The sequence below is a fragment of the Staurois parvus genome, unplaced genomic scaffold, assembly GCF_062004578.1.
Source record: "Staurois parvus isolate SC_StPar_1 unplaced genomic scaffold, SC_StPar_1.0 ptg000402l, whole genome shotgun sequence".
Lineage (NCBI taxonomy): Eukaryota > Metazoa > Chordata > Amphibia > Anura > Ranidae > Staurois > Staurois parvus.
In genome coordinates, this window is record NW_028318198.1 from 6,068,598 (window position 1) to 6,093,085 (window position 24,488).

At 42.2% G+C, this 24,488-nt stretch overlaps 1 pseudogene; it reads left to right on the top strand.

Annotated features, from left to right (window-relative positions):
• The first annotated feature begins 8,023 nt into the window (after positions 1–8,023).
• LOC149455149 (serine/threonine-protein kinase 31-like) lies at positions 8,024–16,160 on the top strand (annotated as a pseudogene).
• The last annotated feature ends 8,328 nt before the right edge of the window (positions 16,161–24,488 follow it).

The window sequence follows — 24,488 nt, forward strand, 5'->3', positions numbered from 1 at the left end:
GCAGTTATGACCACGATCACACAAGTATCACCTGCATGTGTTTGGCGACCATGTGGAGCACGATTTGATTTGTTTGTGGACTTTATTTATCATAGTATTCATATGTGGGAGATTTTGATGTGTATTTGGGGCTATTGTCGATATTTAAGTGTGGTTCACAGTTCATATTTCTAGTCATTTCATCCCTGAGTAGGGATGCACACATTTGCACTTTTTGTAGAATGATCCCTCAGATGAGGAATAGAGGGGGATCTTAATATATTATAAATATTGTTTGGCATTTATGCCTGGGCTAATGTAATACACGTGTTCATCACTGTAGCATGTTTACATTGTTTTTCACTGTGTGAGGGAATGTATGTATAGCGCTGCACTACTTTATATTTCATTTTGCATCATAGTACACGTTGGGGTGAGGTATTTAAGTGCCAGCAGCTTAGAGTTAGGGATTACCCATATAAGCGCAGGAGGATATTCTAGTACTATTGATCAAATATGGTTTTGACCAGTTATTGTCAATGACGTCACCCCACATACCCTTTCAGAAGATGGCTGGAAAACTGTGTTTTGGGACAGGAGTGTGACTGGAGAAGATTGTCATGGTACAGGTTATCCTGTCCTTGGGTTATCACCATGATTAACAAAGGATCTATGATACTGGAAAAAATTAGTGATGCTGGATATACATTGGAGGAGAATATCAACTTATCTAGGATATGAATTTTAATAGCTGTACCCCTATACATTTTTCTGTAAAAAGAAGTGATATAGTGGACATATCATTCTAGAGTCAAAGGGGTCTTCCTCAACAGCACATGTGCAGCCTTAGCCATGCTCAGCTTGTGCACATGAAACCATCATGTGGAAAGGGATCCAAAGGTAGATTTTCACCTCACTTTAACATATACATAAAGTGCTTTTAGTAAGTTCATTAACTGGAACAAAATATACACAGAGCTATCTTTAAAAGTCATCTAGTGATGGAAGCTTGTCAAGTAGTAAATTGACTAAATATGTAGGATGAAACAGGACGAGACAGTACCTGTTAACTTCAGTGTCATCTTTATGGTGATTCTGTTCATCTTACAAAGATAGAGGAATCTTTAATGAGTATCTAAACCCAATAAAATGGTTTGAATGCAACATGATTCAGTATCTGTTTCACACGAGTGATTTTATAAGTAGTAACTACACCCTGTTCTAAATTATTATGCAAATTATATTTTTCTCATTTACCTAAATAATTGATGTAAATAACAGTCAGCATAATTCTCATGTTATCAACTATTAAGAGTACAATTCAAACTTTATTATTATTATTATTAATATTATTATACAGCATTTATATAGCGCCAAAAAGGTTTGCTCAGCGCTGTACATTATAGTGGGGGACAGAACATGAGACAATACAGCAACAAACAATACACAAGGGATTCAAGGGCCCTGCTATTTCGAGCTTACAATCTAGGAGGGAGGGGATAGTGGCACAGGAGGAAGTGGCTGTGGGGGATGAAGTGGTAGGAGGAGTGGAGGAGATCGGCAGTTAGGTGAGGGTGAGGTAGGCTTCCCTGAAGAGATGGGTTTTCAGGGTGCGCCTAAAGGTGAGGAGGGAAGGTGACAGTCTGATGGATTGGGGTAGTGAGTTCCAGAGGATGGGGGAGGTCCTGGAGAAGTCCTGCAGTCGGGCGTGGGAGGTGGAGACCAGGGAGCTAGAAAGTAGGAGGTCTTGTGAGGATTGCGAAGATTACAGGTTTTGTGGTATTTGGGTATCAGGTCGGTGAGGTAGTTTGGGGCAGCGTTATGAATGGCTTTGTATGTCAGTGTTAGTAGTTTGAATTTGATGCGTTGGGCAATTGGGAGCCAATGGAGGGAATGACAGAGGGGGGTGGCAGAAGAGGAGCGGTTGGCAAGGTGGATGAGTCTTGCCGCTGAGTTCAGGATAGACTGAAGCGGGGATAGTCTGTGATGAGGTAGGTCAGTGAGGAGGGAGTTGCAGTAGTCCAGAAATGAGATAATAAGAGAGTGAACGAGTTGTTTAGTAGTGTCTGGGGTTAGGAACGTACGTATTTTAGAGATGGAGGTTGCGGAGGTGGAGCCTGCATGAGCTTGCTAACGATTGGACATGGGGTTGGAAGGACGGGTTTGAATCTAGAGTGACACCTAGGACTTTGGCTTGTGGGTGAGACTGATGGTGGTGTTGTTGGTCGTGATGGAGAGGGTGGGGGGGGGCATGGGCTGGGGGGAAAATTAGGAGCTCGGTTTTGGAAAGGTTCAGTTTGAGGAAGTGGTGCGACATCCAGTCTGATATGTCGTTCAGCAGGTGGGTGATATGGGTGGAGACTGAAGGGGTGAGTTGAGGGGTGGAGAGGTAAATTTGTGTGTCATTGGCGTAGAGGTGATAGTTGAAGTTGTGGGAGTGTATCAATTTGCCGAGGGAGGAGGTGTAGATGGAGAAGAGAAGGGGCCCAAGGACAGAGCCTTGGGGGACCTCAACAGAGAGGGGGAGAGAGGGGGAGGTGGTAGCATTATAGGTAATGCTGAAGGAGCGTTGGGAGAGATAGGAGGAGAGAGCGGAGTCTCTGATGCCGAGGAAGTGTAGTTTATCAAGGAGGAGGAGGTAGTCAACTGTGTCAAAGGCCGCGGAGAGGTCAAGGAGTAAGAGGACTGAGTAGTGGCCATTAGCTTTGGTGGTTAGCAGGTCATTGGTGATTTTGAGTAGGGCGGTTTCGGTGGAGTGTAGGGGACAGAAGCCAGACTGTAGTGGATCGAGGAGGTTGTTGTCAGTGAGGTGGGTGCTTAGGCAATTGTACACTAAGCGCTCAAGGAGCTTGGAAGTGAATGGCAGCAGGGATATGGGTCTAAAGTTGTTCAGGTCAGTGGGGTCCAGGGAGGGTTTTTTGAGTATGGGGGTGATGTGTGCGTGCTTTAGGGGGGAGGGGAATGCGCCAGTTGAGAGGGAGAGATTGAAGATGTGGGTGAAGGAGCGTAGGATGGAGCGTGCCCGGAGGAGTTGTGTGGGGACAGGGTCAAGGGGGCAAGTGGTGAGGCGAGCTTCTGAGAAGACCTTGGTGACCTCCTCAGTGGTGGTAAGGCTGAAGGAGCGGAGTGTTGGGGAGGTTATAGTGTGCAGGATGTTAAGTGTGGTGGGGGGCAGGGCAGTTGCGAGGTCAGAGGAGGGGAGAGTTCGAGGGGTTATGGTGGGAGGGAGGCTAGGTGGGGAGGTAGGTGAAGCATTGGCAATGTTCTTACAGATTGCGTCGATCTTATTTTGGAAGTGAATGGCAATCTCGTGGGCGGTGAGTGAGGTACTGGGTGGGGGAGAGAAAGTAGGGAGTTGAAGGTGGAGAAGAGCCGGCGAGGACAGGAGGAGAGGGTGTTGATTAGGGTTACAAAGTAGGCTTGTGTGGCGGCGTGGAGGGAGGAGGTGACAGTGAGGAAGGCAGATTTGTAGAGGGAGAATGCTCGGGGGGATTTGGTTTTGTACCATAATCTTATTTTATTTTTTATTTTTATAATTTTATTGAACAAACCTCCTGATAACAGTATTTTTTTTAAACATAAAAAACTTACAATGCACTGTTCCAAATTATTACGCACAGTAAGTTTCAAAACACTTTATAGGTTGTAAAGAACTGAAAATTGTCATTTGTAAGCTCGAAAGAGCAGGGCCCTCAATCCCCTCATGTTTTGCATTGTATTGTTATTGTTCTGTCACATGTTCTGCCCCCCTTTGTAATGTACAGCGCTGAGCGAACTATCGGCGCTTTATAAATACTGTATAATAATTTGTTGTGTTTGCAGCATATTTACTGAAATCAAAAGCTATTTCAATCAAACTTTTAACAACATTTTAACTTTTTAAACATTTTAACAGGTCACATTACATTTTAACATAGGACCCCTTATTTGACAGCAGCTTCACAAGTTGTGAGTTTTTGAACAGATTCTGCTTGAATTTGTTTGCAAGATGTCAGAATAGCCTCCCAGAGCTGCTGTTTGGATGTAAACTGCCTCCCACCCTCATAGATCTTTTGCTTGAGGATGCTCCAAAGGTTCTCAATAGGATTGAGGCCAGGGGAGGATGGAGGCCACACCATGACTTTCTCTCCTTTTATCCCCATAGCAGCCATTGATGCAGAGGTATTCTTTGCAGCATGAGATGGCGCATTGTCATGCATGAAGATGATTTTATTACGGAAAGCATAGTTCTTCCTTCTGTACCAGGCAAGAAAGTGGTCAGTCATAAACTCCACATACTTTGCAGAGGTCATCTTTACACCTTCAGGGACCCTAAAGGGACCGACCAGGTCTGTTCCCATGATTCCGGCCCAAAACATGACTCCACCACCGCCTTGCTGGCGTCCCAGCCTTGTTGGAACAGGGTGGCCGTCCACCTACCATCCACTACTCCATCCCTCTGGACCATCCAGGGATGCACGGCACTCATCAGTGAACAGGACTGTTTGAAAATTAGTCTTCATGTATTTTTCTGCCCAATGCAGCCGTTTCTGCTTGTGAGCATTGGTTAGTGGTGGCCGAATAGAAGGTTTATGCACAGTTGCAGGACTCTGGAGGACTCTACACCTTGATGTCCGTGGGATTCCAGAGGCACCAGCAGCTTCAAATATCTGTTTGCTGCTATGTAATGGTATTTTATCAGCTGCTCTCTTGATCCGATGCATGGATCTGGCAAAAATCTTCCTCAATGTGCCTTTATCTGCACGAACCCGTCTGTGCTCTGAATCAGCCACAAATCTCTTAATAGTGCGATGATCATGCTTAAGTTTTCATGAAATATCGAATGTTTTCATATCTCGTCCAAGGCATTGAACTATTTTACTCTTTTCGGCAGCAGAGATCCTTTTTCTTCCCCATATTGCTTGAAAATGGTGCTCTGCTTAATAATGTGGAACACCCTCCTTTAGTAGTTTTTCCTTAAATTGGGCTCACCAGCCAATCTAATTATCACAGGTGTCCAAGATTGTTTTCAGTGATCAAAAGAGCTCTGAGACACAATGCCATCCATGAGTTAAACTGAAAAACAAAATATTTAATCTTTGTGACACTTAAATAGAATTTGCATAATAATTTGGAACAGGGTGTAGTAGCAGCTACAGAATTGCCCTCCTTAGCACTTGTTTTCTGTTGCTAGAAAAAAATTAATGACAGTTAATTAAAGGCATGTATTATTGAAATTTCCAGTCGTCTGTTATAAAGAGCAGTTGACATTTTGTAGCATTTGGACATAATCACCAGATTTAGTAGCTATGGATGTTATCCAGTACAGTTTCTGATGACCATGATGAACACAAGTGATTTGTAGCTGTGTACCAGTTTTTCTCAACCTTTTTTCAGTCAAGGCACCCTTTAAAATTATGGACAGTCCCGAAGCGCCCTTTAAAATTATAGACAATCCCGAGACATCCTTTAACCACTTGCCGCCCAGCCACCGCCTATAAACGGTGGCAGGGCGGCACTCGTAGGCAAAACCACGTTTTAAAATGGACCTCCGCCCTGCCTGTCCCGCGGGTGTCCGCAGCGGGTGTCAGCCGCCGGGTCATGGCCGGTTTTTACCGGCCGTTTTCCCACAATGAGCTGTTATCACTGACAAAGAGCAGAGCTGCATTGTTTACACACAGCCCTGCTCTGTGACAATTCCCCGACAAGCTGAAGAGGGAGAGAAGAATTTCTCTCCCTCGATCAGCTCCCCCCTCCCTCCCCCGTCCAGTACACACCCCCGCCCCTTAGTAAAACACTCCCCTTACACAGTAAACTCTAAATATGTTAACCCCTTCCTCCCCACTGACATTAGTACAGTATCAGTGGGGTTTTTTTCACTGATCACTGTATTGGTGTCACTGGGGATGTCAGTGACCCCAAGTCAGTTCCCCCGCTACAGTCCCGCAGTCCCGCCATAAGTCGCTGGTCGCCGTCATATGTCGCTGATTGCCACCATAAGTCGCTGATCGCCACCATTATTAGTATAAAAAAAATTAAAAATCCCAGTATCTTTCCCGCCATTTGTAAACGCTATAACTTTCACGTAAACCAATTAATTTACACGTATTGGGGTTTTTTTTTAGCAAAGACATGTCGCAGAATGCATTTTGGCAGAAATTTATGACTAAATTTGATTTTTGCATTTTTTTTTACTGGACACGTTTTATAGCAAAAAGTCCAAAATATTGTTTTTTTTTCTCAAAATTGTCAGCCTTTTTTTTTATAGCGCAAAAAATAAAAAACGCACAGGCGATCAAATACCACCGAAAGAAAGCTCAATTTGTGGGGAAAAAAAGGATGTAAATTTCATTTATGACCACGCAATTTTCCGTTAAACTAGCGCAGCGCTGTATAGCAGAAAAATGGCGTAAATTGCAGTATTTATACCATAGTTTGTAGACGCTATAACTTCCACACAAAGCAATCAATATACACTTATTGGGATTTTTTTTACCAAAAACATGGAGCAGAATACATTTTGGCCTAAATTTATAACCAACTTTGAATTTACTATATATTTTTTATAGCTGAAAAGTAAAAAATATTGTTTTTCTTCAAAATTTGTGGTCTTTTTTTGTTTATACCGTGAAAAATAAAAAGCGCACAGATGATCAAATTACACCGAAAGAAAGCTCTATTTGTGTGAAAAAAAAGACGTAAATTTCGTTTGGGTACACATGTAGGACACCCAACATTAGAGGTGATTTATTCTTCCAAAGCAAATACACTTTTGCACACTGGTACTGAGGAGTAATCCAGTGTTTCTCTTCTTCAGTTTTCCTCCATCACTGAGCTATTGTGACCCCAGCACTAATGGAGAGGGCCGAGGGAGGATCAAACCAGGATGGTGTGCAGGCAGCTGACATCCTCCTTATCAACGGATGATATCATTGGTTGTAAGGACGCCGACAGCTAGAAGGTCGCAATGGTGTACAATGAAAACCTATGACTTTGTGTAATGAAAAGACAGGATTGTGCCACCCGCTGCCTTGTGTACAAGTTTGGGGCAATTTTTAGATGTTTTGCCAAGGCATCCCTGATGAAACCTCAAGGCACCCTAGGTTGCCTGTGCTCCCTGGTTGAGAAGGGATGCTGTATACAATAGATAAGCATTATACTCATCTAGAGCATCAACTCTTTAGCTTGATACAAATCACCAAAGAAAACAAGCAGAGAGATTTGTATTCATTACACTACAAAGCTGCTAGTGTGACACGATGTTAAGACAATTTAGAAACATTCCAGAAGGCAAAAATGAAACAGTGGAAATGCACACAGAACTAAAGTATTATATTTTTCACTGATAAGCACTTGTTGAAGTCAACAACCTTATTGCTTAAAATGGAAATTGACTCAAAAAATGGTTATTTGCCATGTTATAAGGAAAATGTAGAAATGTTAAAGTAGAACTAAAGGCAAAACTTTTTTTTTTATTTCGGATAGCGTAAGCTAGGGTTATAACCTAGTAATTTTTTTGTGCCATCTATGTTCTGATTGAGAGTTTTCCTTTCACTTCTTGACCCAGAGCCAAAACAGGAAGTGAAAGGAAATCCCTCCAAAGCAAGGAAATCCTATAACCAAGGTTACCATATCTATTGTCCCCATTAGGAGATTTTCCCTCTATTCCTTTTCTGGTGACAACACAAAATGTGGGATTTTCTTTCACTTTAACTTACAGTGAAAACAGTTATTGGGACAACTATCGATGATAAATCTCCCAAACGAGGACACAAATAGCACTCTAATCCCTTCTCATTCTAGTCTAAAATGTTGCCTTTAGTTATACTTAATTGTGCCTACCCTGAGAAATTCATTGTTTTTCTGACATGTGAGTTTGCATGGGCACTCCTATACTAACAGCCTCATAGCTGTATATCTGCAGTGTGAGATTAGGGCACTGCTGCCTCTAACTACAATATTCAAGAGATCAGAAGTGAGATTTGGTGATGTCACTACTGTGATGCTCACTGTTCTCCTTGATGGAGGCTCTGATATGAGGAAACAAAACCCTACCTTAACCAAGATGGCTGTCCCCACACAAGGACACAGTGAAGAACAAGGCATGGTAAGGCAGTAGTGGAAGGCCATAGGCAATATTGGTGACTGTTGCTTTGCCCTCTGCTTGCTTTTTTTGCACAGCTTCCAGAATTCAATTCCTTTTTGTAATGCTCTTCAAACATATAGTTCAGTATTTAACATAATGACTGTGGTCCCACAGGTATATTAAATGTACTAGTGCTGCATTCTCCATTTAGGTCAGCAGATGGCATCACATCACTTGGCCAGGTACACCCTCTAGGGGGAAAAGTCAAAAAGGTGATGCAAAGATTTAAGACTCAATTGCAGGCAAAAGATCATTTAAACTAACTAAGGAAACGCCAGCTGAAAGTAAAAAAAAAACAAGTAAAACAGCTTTGAAATGGTTAACAACACACATTTTAAATAAAGCCATTGTTAAATGAGTAAAATATCAGATTTCTTATGCAGTTGCATCCTGTTACAGCTAAACTGGGCTCTGCAGGAGTTGTCGAATTCAGGCACTTTCAATGGGAAGAAATATTTGCACAGCGAATAAAAGGCTTTTACAAAGAAGGCGAATACTTTGCTAATGGCTTATGTAACAGAGGGGTTCCTAATTCAGAGAGGGAAAATGTAAACCTCCATGCACCGTCTGTATCCTGTTATACTGAGCGGCTGCTTTGTGCTTCATCGGTGCTCAGGTTGCAATGATAATGGGAGATCGCTGAGAATGGATAATACAGAAAGAGAAATAAATATATATATATATGTGGCAGCTGAATAAAAACCTTTGGAAAGGAGAAACATTAAAAAGGGAGAGAGTTTAAAATAGAATTCTAATCAGCAGCCAGAAGGACTGGATCGTAAAAGTGATTGAGATGTCACAGATAGTTGGAAATGAGAAAAAGTGCAAGATAGAAGACATAACAGAGGATTCAATGTAAGGCCTCCTAACTCCTGCAGTGCCAGAGAGGAATTTTGTTGCAGACAAAGCAATGTGCATTTGTAACTCCCCAAGTGGCACATATATTTAGTATAAAACATTTTGTAGTACATGAAGTTATGAAATGTGTTATTATCAGGCATGCTGAACCTTTTAAAGGGTAAAAATGAAAGCTAAAAGTTATGCCAAAGCTTGTGCAAACCTTTCAGATGTCCTTATTTATGGAGCTTTAGAGGTGTGGAGCAGTAAAAAAATCATACTATGTGTGTGAATGGGCATATGCTGACAAGGAATTTGGGCGTAGATATCAAATAGATTCATAATTATACTATAAGTGCTGCTTAAGACATTATGGTTTAGGACTATGGCATGAACTCCTGAGATCCCTTGGCCTTAGAGAGTTCATGACATTACATGACATGACAACAGAAAGGTGTGGATGTTTTATAGCCATAACGATATGATCACTTTTTATTCTGTGCCTTGTTTTTTGCTTCTCTGTTGTGCAACATCCCACATTTGGAAATCTGTTTGAATTAGTTTTGCTGTCAAAGATTTTTCAATGTGTGTAAATACTGTTGACCATTTATGTGCTTAATCTGCCATAAAAAGACTGCTGTCTGAAGTCGAAGAGCTAGCACTCTTTCTACTAAACAAGAGTGTCCTACACGTGTGTCAGATTTCTTCTCTATTCCACCATAAGACAAGTGGTCTTTGCCTAAATTCCACAGCAATACAGAGAGGGTTTTGAAACTTTTGAGATTGCAGGGAAGTATGCTCCAAAACCTTCGAGCCTTGATCTATGTGTGCCTCCTGACATACGCTATACATAGTATAGTATTTTCTCCATCTGTCAGGAATTGGTTCACCTGCTGGTGGCACTGTGGCTCCCAGATCTACAGGCTGAAGTTCTGGTTTACACCATTGGATGTCTCTCAGCAGCCAGAAGCTCATAGTAATCAGTCATCAGCTGATGCTCATTGTTGACAGAGTATTAAGCCCTGTACACAAGGACTGAATATTGGGTTGTGTTGGCTGGTTCAATAGAAACTGGCCAGCATTCGGCCCATGTGTACGGCAACTGGTCAGCTCTGCTGATCAGTTTCTTGTTCAGCCTGCTGGGTTGAATGTTAAAACTGATAGTCTTTCCTGTGCTACTTCCCCTTGCCTTGGTGTTCTGCCCATGTGTATGGTATCTGTAAACCATGTATCTGTACTCTGATCCTGATCCTGCTCCCATTCCTCATCCTCTGCCTACCTCCTTGTTCCACTTCCTGTGTATACTCTCCCTGTCCTGGCTGTCTCCTTGCTCCCTCTGTCTGATCTCCTATGCATGACCCTGGCTCTAACAATGACTTCGCTTCTTGGCTGTATCCTACAATCTGTATACAGTATATTTGGTTTAGGCACTTGCTCATTGTTTCTTCGTTCACTCATTAGATTATTTGGTTTTAGTTTATGTAGTTCTGGTATATTAGAGGTGCATTTATATTGTTGTTATTCATTTTATTCTTAATAAACTACATTATTTGGTATCATATTTGTGCCTTGTGTTCTCCGTGCAATTCCACACATTTCTGGTTACTTCTGTTTCACAGGATGCCAGCATTTGGTATCCATGACACCAATTGCTGACCCAATCTTAACCCCTTGGCGCCAGCGCCTCCCGGGCCTCTAAGGGTTCCAGAAGCCGGGAAGCGGGGCGGGGTTTTATGGTCATGTGACCGTCGTGATTCGCTGTCACGGCAATCACATGATCGGAATAGGTCCCGATCGCAAGAGGATATATATACAACATTTTAGCATTTGTTAGGATTTAGGTTTTTAATTAGAGTTATGCTAGAAACTAAGGTTTTATGACTCTCTCTCTCTCTCTCTCTCTCTCTCTCTCTCTCTCTCTCTATATATACTTACCTATGAAATTATCCTCTGCAAAATTATCATCTCTTCTCTCTCTGTGACAGGCATTGTCCCCAGGTGTCCACAGCTCACTGGCTTGACTGAGCGCAACAGTGGTCAAAGAGGTTATTTCTACCAAACAATCTGGAACTAATTACCACCTCACACTGCCAAAAAATGACCATGTTACCTGCTCACAAACTGGTTGCTCATCCAAAGTGTTTATTCATTAGTTAGTTTATTGTGGACCAGGCCTAGATGGTGGCAGCCTGTTTGTTCATTTGTGGCTCACATGTCTGCAGCTTCTGCTCCTGGCTTTCTTAACAGTCCTTCTGCTGTCATTGTGCTCCAGTATGTTTGTGCACACTACATATGCCCTTAGTTAACACTTACCTGTGTTAGTGGGTTCAGTAAGTGGGCATTCAATGTTTTAAAGAGGTGCAAGACCCCTAATTTTGGTTGCCTGTTATGGAGTTAGTTTGGTACTAGGGCGCTTCTGCAGTGTTGGTTTTCCTGATCTTAACCTATAATCCACACCTGAACCCAGGCCTGGACTGGCCATAGGGTACATCAGGCATTTGCCTGGTGGGCCAGGGCCACGTGTTCTAAGAAGGGAGGCCTTTTGATAACCGAGCCACACAGCGGGAGGTAAGCAGTAAGTGCAGTCTGAACATGGCTAACACAGACCGTGGCCGCCATTCACCACCCGCTACATGACCATTCCTATAGCAGGGCCAAAGCCAGCATGCTAGGAAGTCAGTCAGTGACACACTGGAAGCGACTGCAGCTTCAACAGCGGGCTTCCTCCTAACACCAGCTGGCACACAGTGACAGCTGCACAGTGGAGGAAGGTGAATGCACTGATCCAGTGTGTGTTACAGCCAAAGAATCTGCAGCCGTGGGTGTGGGGTGTGTGTGTGGGTGGGGGGGGGGAGAGGATTGAGCTGTCTCTTTGCTATATGGAGCTGGCTCTTTGCTGGATAAGGACATCTTTCTGCTATATGGAGCTGTCTCTTTGCTGAATGGAGCTCTCTTTGCTATATAGAGCTGTCTCTGCTGTGTTGGGCCATCTCTTTTCTATTTGGGGCAGTCTCTTTTCTGTATGGAGCTGTCTCTGCTAGAATGTTCCATCTCTTTGCTATATGGGGTATGGGGCTGTCACTTTGCTATATGAGGCTTTCTTTTTGCTGCATTGAGTCATCTCTTTTCTATATGGAGCTATCTTTTTGTTATGTGGGGCTGTCTCTTTGCTATATGGAGCTGTCTCTCTTGGATTGGGCTATCTCTTTGCTATATGGAACTGTCTCTTTGCTATATGGAGCTGTATCTGCTTGATTGGGATGTCTCTTTGCTACATAGAGATGTTTCTTTGCTGGATGGGGCTGTCTCTTTGTCATATGGAGATGTCTCTTTTCTGCATTAGGCCGTCTCTTTGCTGGATTGGGCCATCTCTTTGCTATATGGAGCTGTTTCTATGCTGGATTGGGCTGTCTTTTTGCTATATGGAGCCGTCTCTTTGCTGAAAAGGGCTGCTTCTTTGTTATTTGGGTCTGTCTCTTTGCTATATGGAGCTCTCTCTTTGCTGAATAGGGCTGACTCTTTTCCGGATTGGGCTATCTTTTTGTTACATGCAGATGCCTCTTTGCTGGATTGGGATGTCTCTTTGCTATATGAGGCTTTCTCTTTGCTGCATTGAGCCATCTCTTTTCTATATGGAGCTGTCTTTTTGCTATGTGGGGCTGTCTCTTTGCTATATGGAGCTGTCTCTCTTGGATTGGGCTATCTCTTTGCTATATGGAACTGTCTATTTGCTATATGGAGCTGTCTCTTTGCTGAATGGGGCTGTCTCTTTGTTATGCTATATGGAGCTGTGTCTGCTTGATTGGGATGTCTCTTTGCTACATAGAGATGTCTCTTTGCTGGATGGGGCTGTCTCTTTGTTATATGGAGATGCCTCTTTGCTGCATTGAGATGTCTCTTTGCTGGATTAGGCCATCTCTTTGCTGGATTGGGCCATCTCTTTGCTATATGGAGCTGTCTCTATGCTGGATTGTGCTGTCTTTTTGCTATATGGAGCTGTCTCTTTGCTGAAAAGGGCTGCTTCTTTGCTATTTGGGTCTGTCTCTTTGCTATATGGAGTGCTCTCTTTGCTGAATAGGGCTGACTCTTTGCTGGATTGGACTATCTTTTTGCTACATGCAGATGCCTATTTGCTGGATTGGGATGTCTCTTTGCTATATGAGGCTATATCATTGATATATGAGGCTGTCTCTTTGCTGGATTGGGCTATCTTTTTGCTACATGCAGATGCCTCTTTGAGGGATTGGGATGTCTCTTTGCTATATGAGGCTGTTTCTTTGCTGGATTGGGCTGTCTCTCTGCTATATGGAGATGTCTCTTTGCTGCATTGGGGTGTCTCTTTGCTGCAATGGGGTGTCTCTTTGCTGGATTGGGGTGTCTCTTTACTGGATTGGGATATCTCTTTGCTGGATTGGGATATCTCTTTGCTGGATTAGGCTGTCTCTTTCCTGGATAGGGTTGTCTTTTTGCTGGTTTTGGATGTCTCTTTGCAATATGGGGATGCCTCTTTGATGAATGGTAGTTTCTCTTTGCTAAATATATGGGGATGTCACTTTACTGGATTGGGTCTTTTTTAATATATGGGGAAGTCTTTTTGCTTTATTGGGCCATCTCTTTGCTGAATATATGGGGATGTCTCTTTGCTGCTCTTTGGTCAAAATATACTGTAAATATGATCCAGATCTGCATCTCCTCCCACCCCCTGCTTCTCAGATAGGCTGACATCGTCATCAGGGAGGGAAACCCTGGAGAGGACACACAGGCTGAATCCTGCCTGTTCTCTGCCGAAGGTAGGACTGTGCAGGGGAAGGCAGAAAGTAAAAAGGGGCACTCTGATTAAAGAGAGGGGCGGAACTACAAGGGGGCTGTAATTGCTAGGGGTACTGTAATGTAAAGGGGCACTGTAATATAAAGGGGGGCTGCACTGCAAAGGGGCACTGTAATCAATACAGTGCCCTTTACAGTGCAGTCCCTTTATATCACAGTGCCCATTTACATTACAGCACGGAGGACCGATTCCGTGAAAATCCTGTCACCAACCATTGCTCCCCCCCCTTCCAGTCCCTGGAAAAATTTGCTGCTCAGTCTAAAATTCATGCGCCTATTTTTGGTCCCAATCAGGGCTTGCCTGAACAGGACCACACTGCTCAGAAATCAGACATGACTCTATTTCAGTACGCACTGCACCCACACTGAATTCACACTGCCAGTGCACCGGACATACTGTATGGGAACAAGCACCATAGGAAGCAATGTTATTTCACGTCATGCGGATTTTTCTGGTATATGTTGTACTGTTGTAGATAATTTACCCACTATTTCTCAATACAATCATATAGCAGCTGAAAATATTTTTAAGGAAATTTCCTAATTTTAGGACTTCTCCTTTATGATTAAATCCTAAAAAGGAACCAAATAATGTTAGCCTTATACACAATTTCTCTTATCCCAATGATAATATATGATAAAAAAAATTCCAATATTTACCCTGTGTTATGTACTCTTCCTTATTCTTCATTTGATGATGATTTGGACAAGATAGTCCACTTAGGTCACTTATGGTCATAGCCCACCCTGTTTTTTCATAATCAGTGGTGTTATAATTCCTCAATTGTCTAATGTTATGGTCCTACTTATATTCTCATATTTTTAAAATGTTAACAGAAGTCAAAGGTAGCCGAAGCTGTGTAATCACTTTTCTCAATTTTTAAGGCTAATAGCCAAGACATTATTGAAAAAGCGCAAAAAAAAGTTGGACGCTAGATCTGAGGGTCTGGTATGTATTTTTGGCAGTCCCTTTACATTATTTATAAAATAAATGAAACTCGGCAGTTTAAAGTAAATTAATTGTTTTTTTTCCTATGTCACTTTTGCTATATAAAATGATTGGGCATTCGTCCGAACATCTGAGCAGTCAAAGTTTGGTCTGACCACAGGCCTTAAAGTGGTTCTAAAGGCTCAAGGTTTTTTACCTTCATGCATTCTGAGTTACTGTAGATAAACTTTTGTGGCACATATAGCTTATAGTACATAATGGATTTATTATACTCTGAGAAGAAGGGATACATTCATGACCAATCAAACTGAGTCCATCCAAACTGAGTTGAAAGCATATATCTGAGATCAATAAAAATGGCTAAAAAAAGCAACCATCTACTTATCAAACGTATGTTTCCTTCTTGGAACACAGCGTGTCATCTTTAAGATGTACATAATACTGAGTGTGAAAAGTGAATTGAATATGTTGTAAATCCAAACAGGAACCTAGAAATACCAAAACTTGAATATCTCAGCCTTATGATCCAGTATCTCAGGCGTTCATAAAGTGAGTCCGGAATGTAATTGCATATGGGTCCAGTAGATGGATAATCAGTAATGGGGGATAATCAGTAATGGGGGAGCTGAAACCTGACTGATTTTGACAGTCCAAGTGGGCTTCATCAGAGGAATGCAACACTTGCACATGTTTTTTTTTATATAAAATAGCTTTCAGATTTAGCCACAACTGCATTTCTAGGCTCTTCTGACAATGTAGATGGTATTGATAAGATAATGGAAAAGTTGGACGCTAACGTTTCAAAGGATTTGGAAATCTCACTCCAGGAACCCAATGAAAGAGAACAAGAAATAATAATTAGCTCTTACAACAGAGTTGTACATCAGGTCAGTGAAGAGATTTGGCTTATTGAAGCCATCAAATCAAAGTATTTATCTAGACAATTACAGACTGCAAGGTCAGCTGAGGTGGAAACTGCTAAAAAGCAGCAACATTGAAGAGTTGGATAAATACAATCAAACTTTACACAGTGAACAGAAACATGAAGTTACTAGGCTAAGGAATAAACTATGTTATTAAATGTTGTATGAAAAGAGAAATATACACAATTAAGTGATTTGGTGCAGAAATGCTTCCCTGAGATACCTCTGCTGTTTCTGCAGGAATGGTAAACTACATGAGCTCTGGGGGCAGGGGGTGCTTTCTTTCAAGTAAGAGAGGATACTGTTTGAATCAGAACCATAAATGAGCAGCAAGTAACCATTTCTGTGAATTGTAGTCCAAGAAAAGAAAGTGTTGCTGAAGCGGGATTCAGTAGCAGTTGACACAGAACAAGTCATTGCAGGGGTAGTGGGATATCAGAAAGCTTGGACTCTGCAGAAGGAGTTCCTTGGAGTTCCTTGCACTCTGCAGAAGGACTTCCTTATTTTTCTGCACATCTGATAATATGGTATACTTATGTAGCCCCCTCCCGTTTAGGTAGGATTTTTTTTCTGTTAATCAGAGGCTTGCTAGAAGCATGGGATGAGTCAGCCTGCAAGTGAGGCAGTGATGTTACCTCATTGCAGGCTGGGAAGCTGTACAGGTCAGGGCTTCTGGAGCCCTCTCACCCTTCTAGAAAGCTCTGGCACTTTCTAGAAGAGGGGCAGAGGAAGAGAGGAGGCCTGGCTATGCATGTTTGAGGGAATCTGGTCAATCCCCAGGCAGGAGACCGGGCATGGTGGCTAGGACAGCCCTTAAATATGGGAGAGCCTGCACAGCTGGGGGATTTGGGTGGAAGATGGAGTGAAGGAAGGTGCTGGTGTGTGGAGCCTGTGAGGGGTCCCCAGGGGGCTCACCTACAGGCTGAAGCTGGACAGAAGGATCTCCACTGTCACACAGTGTACTAGGAAAGATAGCCTGTGAGCAGGGAAGAAGCCAGCCCAGTGTAAGGCCTGAAGCAGCTGCAACCCATTAAACTACAGGAACAGGACAGTGTGAGTACTTCTTCACCCTCTGGAACAAAGAAGGGAGAGGGCGGTCAAGTGCGATTCCAAACTAGTTCTCCCTGGGACTACTTCTTTGTAGATCTAGGAAATTCCTTGCTCAGGGACACACTCAGGACAGCCAGGTGGATGAGGAGATTTTCATATGGGATCTGAGGAGGTTAACTAAAGGGGACCCATTGCTCCTTAAAGAGATTGTTTGCTGATTTTTGTCCATTTTTTTAGAACTTCATCCTCAAAGTTGTACAGTTTCCTGGGCATCCCAAACACCCTAGACCCCATCCAAGTTGTTAACCACTAATATAAACAACAAAACCAAGTAAAAGGATTGTTTTACTGACTTTGGATGACAGTGCTGGAAAATGCATGTTGCTTGGCTGTGCAGAGGTAAGGGGGGGGGACCCAAAAACTCAGCAGCCCTTGAGAGGGTAGTGCTACATTTATGGCTCACTTATATACTGTATAGAGTATGAACAATGTCCACTGTATTAGTCTTTGAATTCTTACAAGACTGAAAAAGTAATGAGTAAGGTGGCACAAGACACAAAATGCAGCCACTATAATTATTAGTTCTTTATAGAAAAACATGTTTGCTGTAAATAGATAGACAAGAGTCATTGAAGACAGATTTTACAAGTTGCAGAACAAAAATGTTCTGCTGCCTCCATTTGTTTCCCATAGTGGACAGCTTCTTTGGTAAAGGCTGGACAGCCTACTTTACTGCCACAGAAATGTATACCTATAACTTGCTTTTGCTCTGCTCTGGAAACAAAAATATTCCACTCAAACCAAATGGAACTTCTAATCTAAAAAGGATTAATGTGGATGCCAAAGCAAAAAGTCTTTTACCAAGCCAACGTTTTTGTGGTGATCACATGGAGGCCAAGTAGATCAAATTGCATGAGTATTTTTTGATTTCCAAAGCAGACATTGTTCCCTTGCCTGACAAAGATGAACGGTTTGATGTAGGGGCGGACTGACAACTCATGGGGCCCCGGGCAATAGGGGATCATGGGGCCCCTGTGTGCTTGCCCAAACTCAAAAAAGACTATGAAAAAGGTACCAGGGGCATCTTATGGGGCCCCCTACTGACCCCAGGCCCTCAGGCAGTGCCCAAGTTTCCAAATGGTCAGTCCGCCCCTGGTTTGATGAGAATGCAAAAGCTAACTTTTTTTTAACAGTCCAAATTTTTTGGAAGAATTACATTTTGTTGTTGAAAAGGAAAGAAAAAAAATATTCAGTTTGTTTATGCAGCTCAATGTGTATGACCTAAATATGTAAAAATAAATATGTTTAGGAAGCTATTGAATAACACTGTTATTTTTAAAGGTTCATAAATAGCTATATACTTTTCCATCTTGTTCTGTTAAGTCATATGGACTATTTTCATTAACTAAAAAAAGGCTGACAACACTGGAAAGGATACAGCAGTGTAAATCTGGCCAGCAACAGGACAACCTAATTCGAGAACAATAGGCCTAACTAGTGTATACCTGAATTTAATAGCAAAGAAGGAGTTAAGAGGAATTAAAGCAATTCTAAAGGTTCAATTTTTTTTTTCTTTTAGTGAAATAATAAACACAGCAATAAACACAGCAAGCAGTGCCCCCATAGAATGCATGAAGGTAAAAAACCTTCAGCCTTTACAACCACTTTAAGGTGTTGTCAAGGGAAGAGCTAGCAATCAATCATTTGTGTTGGTCTTTTTTTAGGTGTACAGATGTACAGTACATTGCCTAGTAATATTGAATTTTTTAAAAAGAAGGGGCCTTTTAAAAAAAAATTGCAGCCATCAAAAATTAGGAAGTATGCCAAACAAAAAAACACATGCAGCTGTTACCTGTTAAGTGCATGTGAACAGGGATAGGCTGTCAAATAGACCTTTCATACAGCAAAAAATAGGAAAGATGGCTTGTGAAAAAACGCATGCAACTTGTTATGACTGCGGTGCATGTGGACAGGAACAGGCCATACATATATAGGAAATAAGCCTTGTGAGAAAACACACAGAATGTTATAATTGCAGAGAGCATGTGGAGAGGCTGTAAAGAAGGTAATGGTTAGCAGCATTAAGATGTAAAATTGGCACACCCCACATATCCCAGGATACAAAACATTTTTCTAAATAAAGAATATTCAGTAAGGGTCTTCATCTGCCTTAGGAGACCAGTGGCAAGGAGCACATCTCAGGAAATCCCAAATACACGCGATTATTCCTTTTGGGCATGTTTGACAAACCAGAGCAGGCTTCAAAACCAGACAAGGTTGTAATACACGGAGACCTAGGGCAGATTCTCACCCGAATAGAGGCGTAATGGCTGGCTAAAAATACCCAAGCCATAACAGAGCCCAGAGATCAAATGAAAAAAGCGTACAGCAGGCAGTCGTATTTATTCTCTAAAAAGTGGAGGATCAAGATAATCGTAATAGGTGAAATACCCTGTGGATTATAGTATTCCAGAGGTAGCACTCAAAAATATTTAATTGCTACTGGGAGGAGTGTGGTTAACCCATTGATGAACAAATGCCTATCAGAGCCCTTAGAGCTCAAAAGAGTGCACAGGGTAAAGCAACTTTGGAATATGCAATATTAAATGCTGAGAGATGTAGTGGTTCACTTTCTTCACTATAAGGGGAAAACCCTGATATGGGGGAAGCTAAGGAATATAACTGCAATAACATTTGAGGGGGCCAATCTTTAAGAATTTGCATATTTGGCACTTGAAACTATGGCCCAGTGGAGGTCCCTTAAACTATTAATGGGAGAAATGTGTGCAGATAATGTGCAATATAGATGGGGTGTCACATACTTGGTGGTGATCAAACTGACATACTTGGTGGTGATCAAACTGAAGAGGGGGCTTCCCTTGCATCCAACACCCCTGGTAGTGATAACAGAAGGTGTGAGGACACAGAGTAGCACAAGACCGTAGATTACCAGGCAGGAACCAGGAATTGGAACATGGTGATGCCTGATCGGCAGACAGGAGTGTAGCCAGGACACAAGCCAAAAGATCAACTACAGCCTGGGAGCGAGGTGCAGGAACATCAGGCAGAGGCATAGTTAGGATACAAGCAGGAATTGGTACACAACTGAGCAGTGAAGTACAGGACCGCAAGGCAGGAGCACAGTCAGAATACAAGCTGAGGTCACAGCAGGCAGGCAGGCAGAAATCCAAAGACAGGTCAGGAGCAAGAGCCCTGCATGGGTAGGCAGGTATGGCAGGTCAAAGCTCATGTAAAGCAGGAACTAGCTGAAGAGAACTCAGCAAACCATTCAGGTCATAGTCTGGTGCCATTGCCAGTAGTGGGTAAGCAGGTGCGCATACGCATATGTGTCTGATCATGCTGATGCATTTGCACATGTGTGCCAATGCCCATTTTGCAGTAAAGCTTTGATCAGAATCATGAGCATGTAACAGCCTTCTGGTTCCAACATGTACTGAGTTTGTCTTACATAGGGTTTCCCATTGTGCCTTATTAGGAGAAAAGACAGAAGCACAGCAATGCTTAGATTCCCAGAGGAGTTGCAGGACTTCTTTAATAAAATAGAGCTGCGGGTATTGGATATTCCAGGCCGGACAGATGCCTTAAAAAAAAGATGTGCTCCTGATAGAGGTCTAGTGAACATCACTGGGATAGCAACACAGGAAAAGACAGTGCCTGATAAAAAAATGAAGTTATCTGAAGAGAGATCTGCAGGGACATTAAAGAGCTTGGACCTGAGTGAGACTTAATATTTAAGTTGAAAATAAATTTTTTGACTTTGCTTTGCATTTTAGTAAAAGGACAAATGTTGTGGACTAAAGTTTAAAGTTTAAGGTGGCTATTAATACAGTAGATACAACACACAGAATGTTATTTTGATTCCTGTGTCCAGCAGGTGTTACCTTTCCAGGACTATTATAATAGGAGGAATTTGTTGAATTTAAATGTGAGAAGAACTGTTGGCTGGAGGGAAGTTATTTTGTGATGATACAGCATACCGTAAATTATTATTGCATTATTATTTTTGTGTTTGAGTTTTGGTGTGTTGTATACAGAAGAACGGAAAAAACTGGGGGGGACACGGTATCCTGTGGGCTCCTGGATTTGGCCGCATAGGGAGGCGAATCCTGCAGGTGTATGTGGACAGAGTTCACCCCTATTTGAAGACTCAATATATGGAGGGATTCAAGAAGAGGGAGAGAGAAATCCACAGCTGATTCAGGGCCTGCGGCAGTTGGGGTACAAGTGACAAAAGTGCCTGGGGTTTTGGTGTATTTATGGGGAACACGATGGGGTTTTTTTTTATTGTACACATAGGAAAAAGGAAATTTGAACCTGTCGTTGAATGTCATGGCACCATTTCATTTTATTTATTTCACAACATAAAATGTTCAGGAGGTAAAAACCCCGACAAAAAGACATAACATTCTAAAAGAACTGCACCAGTATTCTGCAGATTTTGTATTTATCCAATAAATGTATATTACATATGACTCTAATGTTTAATTGTTTGAGAAATATTAGTCAACATGATTCAACTATAAAATGAACTAGAGGGGTAGCCATAGGTTTGGCGAGAGGTACTATATTTACAATTAACGAACAACTGGCTGACCTAGAAGGGATTATTGTGTAATATGGGATCTATACTGGCAAACATTTATTGTCCTGATCAAAGTCCAATGGTTTATATAAAGATGGTGCTAAGAAAATGTAAGGAGTTTTAGGCAGGTAAACTAATATTTGCAGGAGATTTACTTTCTACATGGATGCACAATTAGACACCTCATCCCATGCACTGACATTATTGTATTAACAGACATGGGGGTTTATTTACTAAAAGTGGATAGTGCAAAATGTGGTGCAACTCTGCATAGAAACCAATCAGCTTCCAGGTTTTATTTCCAAACCTTAATTGAACAAGCTGAAGTTAAAAGCCGATTGGCTACCATGCACAGCTGCACCAGATTCTGAGATCACCAGTTTTATTAAATCGTCCCCATGGTCTTTTAAAAAGGTGCTTCATCAATCCCAAAGTAAAAGACTATACATATCATTCTTCTGTAACACCCTTGCTGTAATGTCAGCTGCAGAATGGTAAAACCAACACTAGCTGGCAGTGTCCTGCAACTCAATGACAAACTCTGGTAAAAGCTTTATGAATCTTATAGGCTGAACTGCAGGACTTTGTTAGAAGGCTGCTAATTGGGGGACTACATTTTTCCCAGAAGAACTGGCGTGTGGGTGGAGGCATATAAAAGAAGCAGAGAGAGAGTTGTGCTGACTTCCAGAGAACCAAACCAGGCTGCAGAGCTAGAGAGAGGAGAGGCAAGAAGGAGTTGACCACTAACCTTGCCACCCTGTTCAGTGATACAGTCTGCCAGCAGGTGACCCAGAAAGTGGTGACCTGATGGAACACTGCAAGTTAGGCTGGAAAACCTGTGGGGGACCCCATCTGCTGACAGAGAAAGACAGCCAGGACCAATTGGAATCCATGGTCAGGTGAGAGATTCCTATACACCAGTTAAGCAAGAAAACACTGACATTTTCCTCTTACCTGCTACTTTACCTGCACACAGGTATGGACATTGCATTCAGTTAACACGTGTTTCAGCTTGGTCCCCAAAGACACTACTGTTGAACACATTTGAAGCACATTCACTTAATCAAAGCTGACCGCAGTGCATGCCTTCTGAAGGCCAGATCACATCAGTGCTTCCTTAACCATTGTCCTACTCTTCTAAAGGAAATTCTGTCCCCTGCAAACAAGCCTTATTGTCAGTTTGATACCTTATTTGCCAAAAGCTGCCTTAAATGGGACAACACCCAAGTCAAGTGCCACTTAAAGGGAAAGTACTTATCCTTTCTTCTTCCTCCCTTTGTGTTAATGCTGTGAGGAGCTGTCACCTACATTACCTCCTAGTTGTGTCCTACAGACACAGCTGATCACGTGATGTGGTAAAAGACCAATCACAGCGGCCTTTTACCACATGATCAGACGTGTCCAATGACACAGCAAATCACCGGTATATGCAGTTGCACTTTCCTCACACTGTCACAGCGTGAGGAAAGTACTGCCGATAACCGGCAATTGTCAGAGGACAGATCAGCACAAATTATCAGGGCATTAATGATCAGTGCCCTGATGATCGGTGCTCAGCAGTGCCACCCACCAGTGTTGCCCAACTGTGCCCAGCAGTGCCGCCCGCAAGTGCCCAGCAGTGCCACCCACCTTGCTGATCAGTGCCACCCACTTGTGCCCAGCAGTGCCACCCAGCAGTGCCCCCATCAGTGCCACCCATCAGTACTGCCTAGCAGTGCCACTCACCAGTGCCGCCAGTCAGTGCCGTCTGTCAGTGCCATCCATCAGTGCCCATCACTTTTTCATATCAGTGCAGCATCATCAGTGCCACCTCATCAGCGCCACCTATCAGTGCCCATCAGTGCAGCCTCATCAATGCAAATCAGTGAAAGAGAAAAATTTCCTGTTTGCAAAATTTTATAATAGAAACAAAGAAAAACTTTTTTTAATTTTTTGCTCTTTTTTTGTTTATAGCGCACAAAATAAAACACCCAGCGGTGAGTAAATACCACCAAAAGAAATCTCTATTTGTGTGAAAAAAATTATAAAAATGTCATATTGGTAAAGTGTTGCAGGACTACGCAATTGTCATTCAAAGTACAACAGCTTTGAAAGCTAAAAATTGGGCTGGACAGGAAGGGGGTGTAAGTGCCTGGTAGGCAAGTGGTAATATAAACCTCATATCAGTTTACTCCAATTTGTGTGAGTCTACTTTCTGGTGGTAATTTACTGTGGTGAAAAGAATCCTGTGGTGTTAGTAGGGGTTGGGCTTTCAGAAAGGGGTCCAGAATGACAGGGAGCCCGAAAGTAACTCAGCGACCACACTTCTGTGCATGGGTCATATTCAAGAAAAGACTACATATTTGTTGAATATCAGTTACTGGAGTCACTGATGAAAGATCTATGATAGTAATATCTTTATCAGATCATGCCCTAGCACTGATGAGGATTGCCATTGAAGAGGGGCATAACAAATTAAGCTCATGGAAACCTAATGATTCACTCATACAGAATCAGAAGATGGAGAGAGAATAAAGACAGAATTAGATAATTTTTTCCTGTTGAATGAGTATCCTGAAACCTCACAGACCACTATTTGGGAGGCCCAAAAGGCTTGCATAAGGGATATTTTGAAATCTATAGGATCACACAAAAAAAATGTAAAAATAGAATAAGGGTATTATTAGAAGAAATACATGAAATGGAACAATCACATAAAACAAAGGTAGACGTAGAGACACAACAATTACTAGCCCTAATGAGGGCAGAATTAAGAGCCCTTAATAAAATAGGAAATTAAATGAGCTTTTAATATAGTGGCTAAAGAAAGGTACCAGTGGGAGAATAAACCAGGAAAGGTGTTGGCGAGGATAAGCAAAAAAAATGCAGACTTTATTGCTAAAGTTAGAAATAACTTGGAGGAATTAGTTCACACAACTTTGGAAATTGCAAAAGTTTTTTCAAAAACACTATAGTACATTATATTCAGTAAAATCAGCAGGGCCTCAGCCAATAGACCCTGAGAGAGTGGCAAAGATACAGTTGTACTTGAAGGAGTCAAGGTTACCTAAACTATCAGAGGATGCATTGCAATCCTTTCAAAATCTTATAGCACAGGAGGAAATAGAAGTAACGATAAAATATACAGAAACAGAGAAGATTCCAGGCCCTGGGTCTTCATTAGATATTATAAAGATCCTAAAGGGCAATTCATAT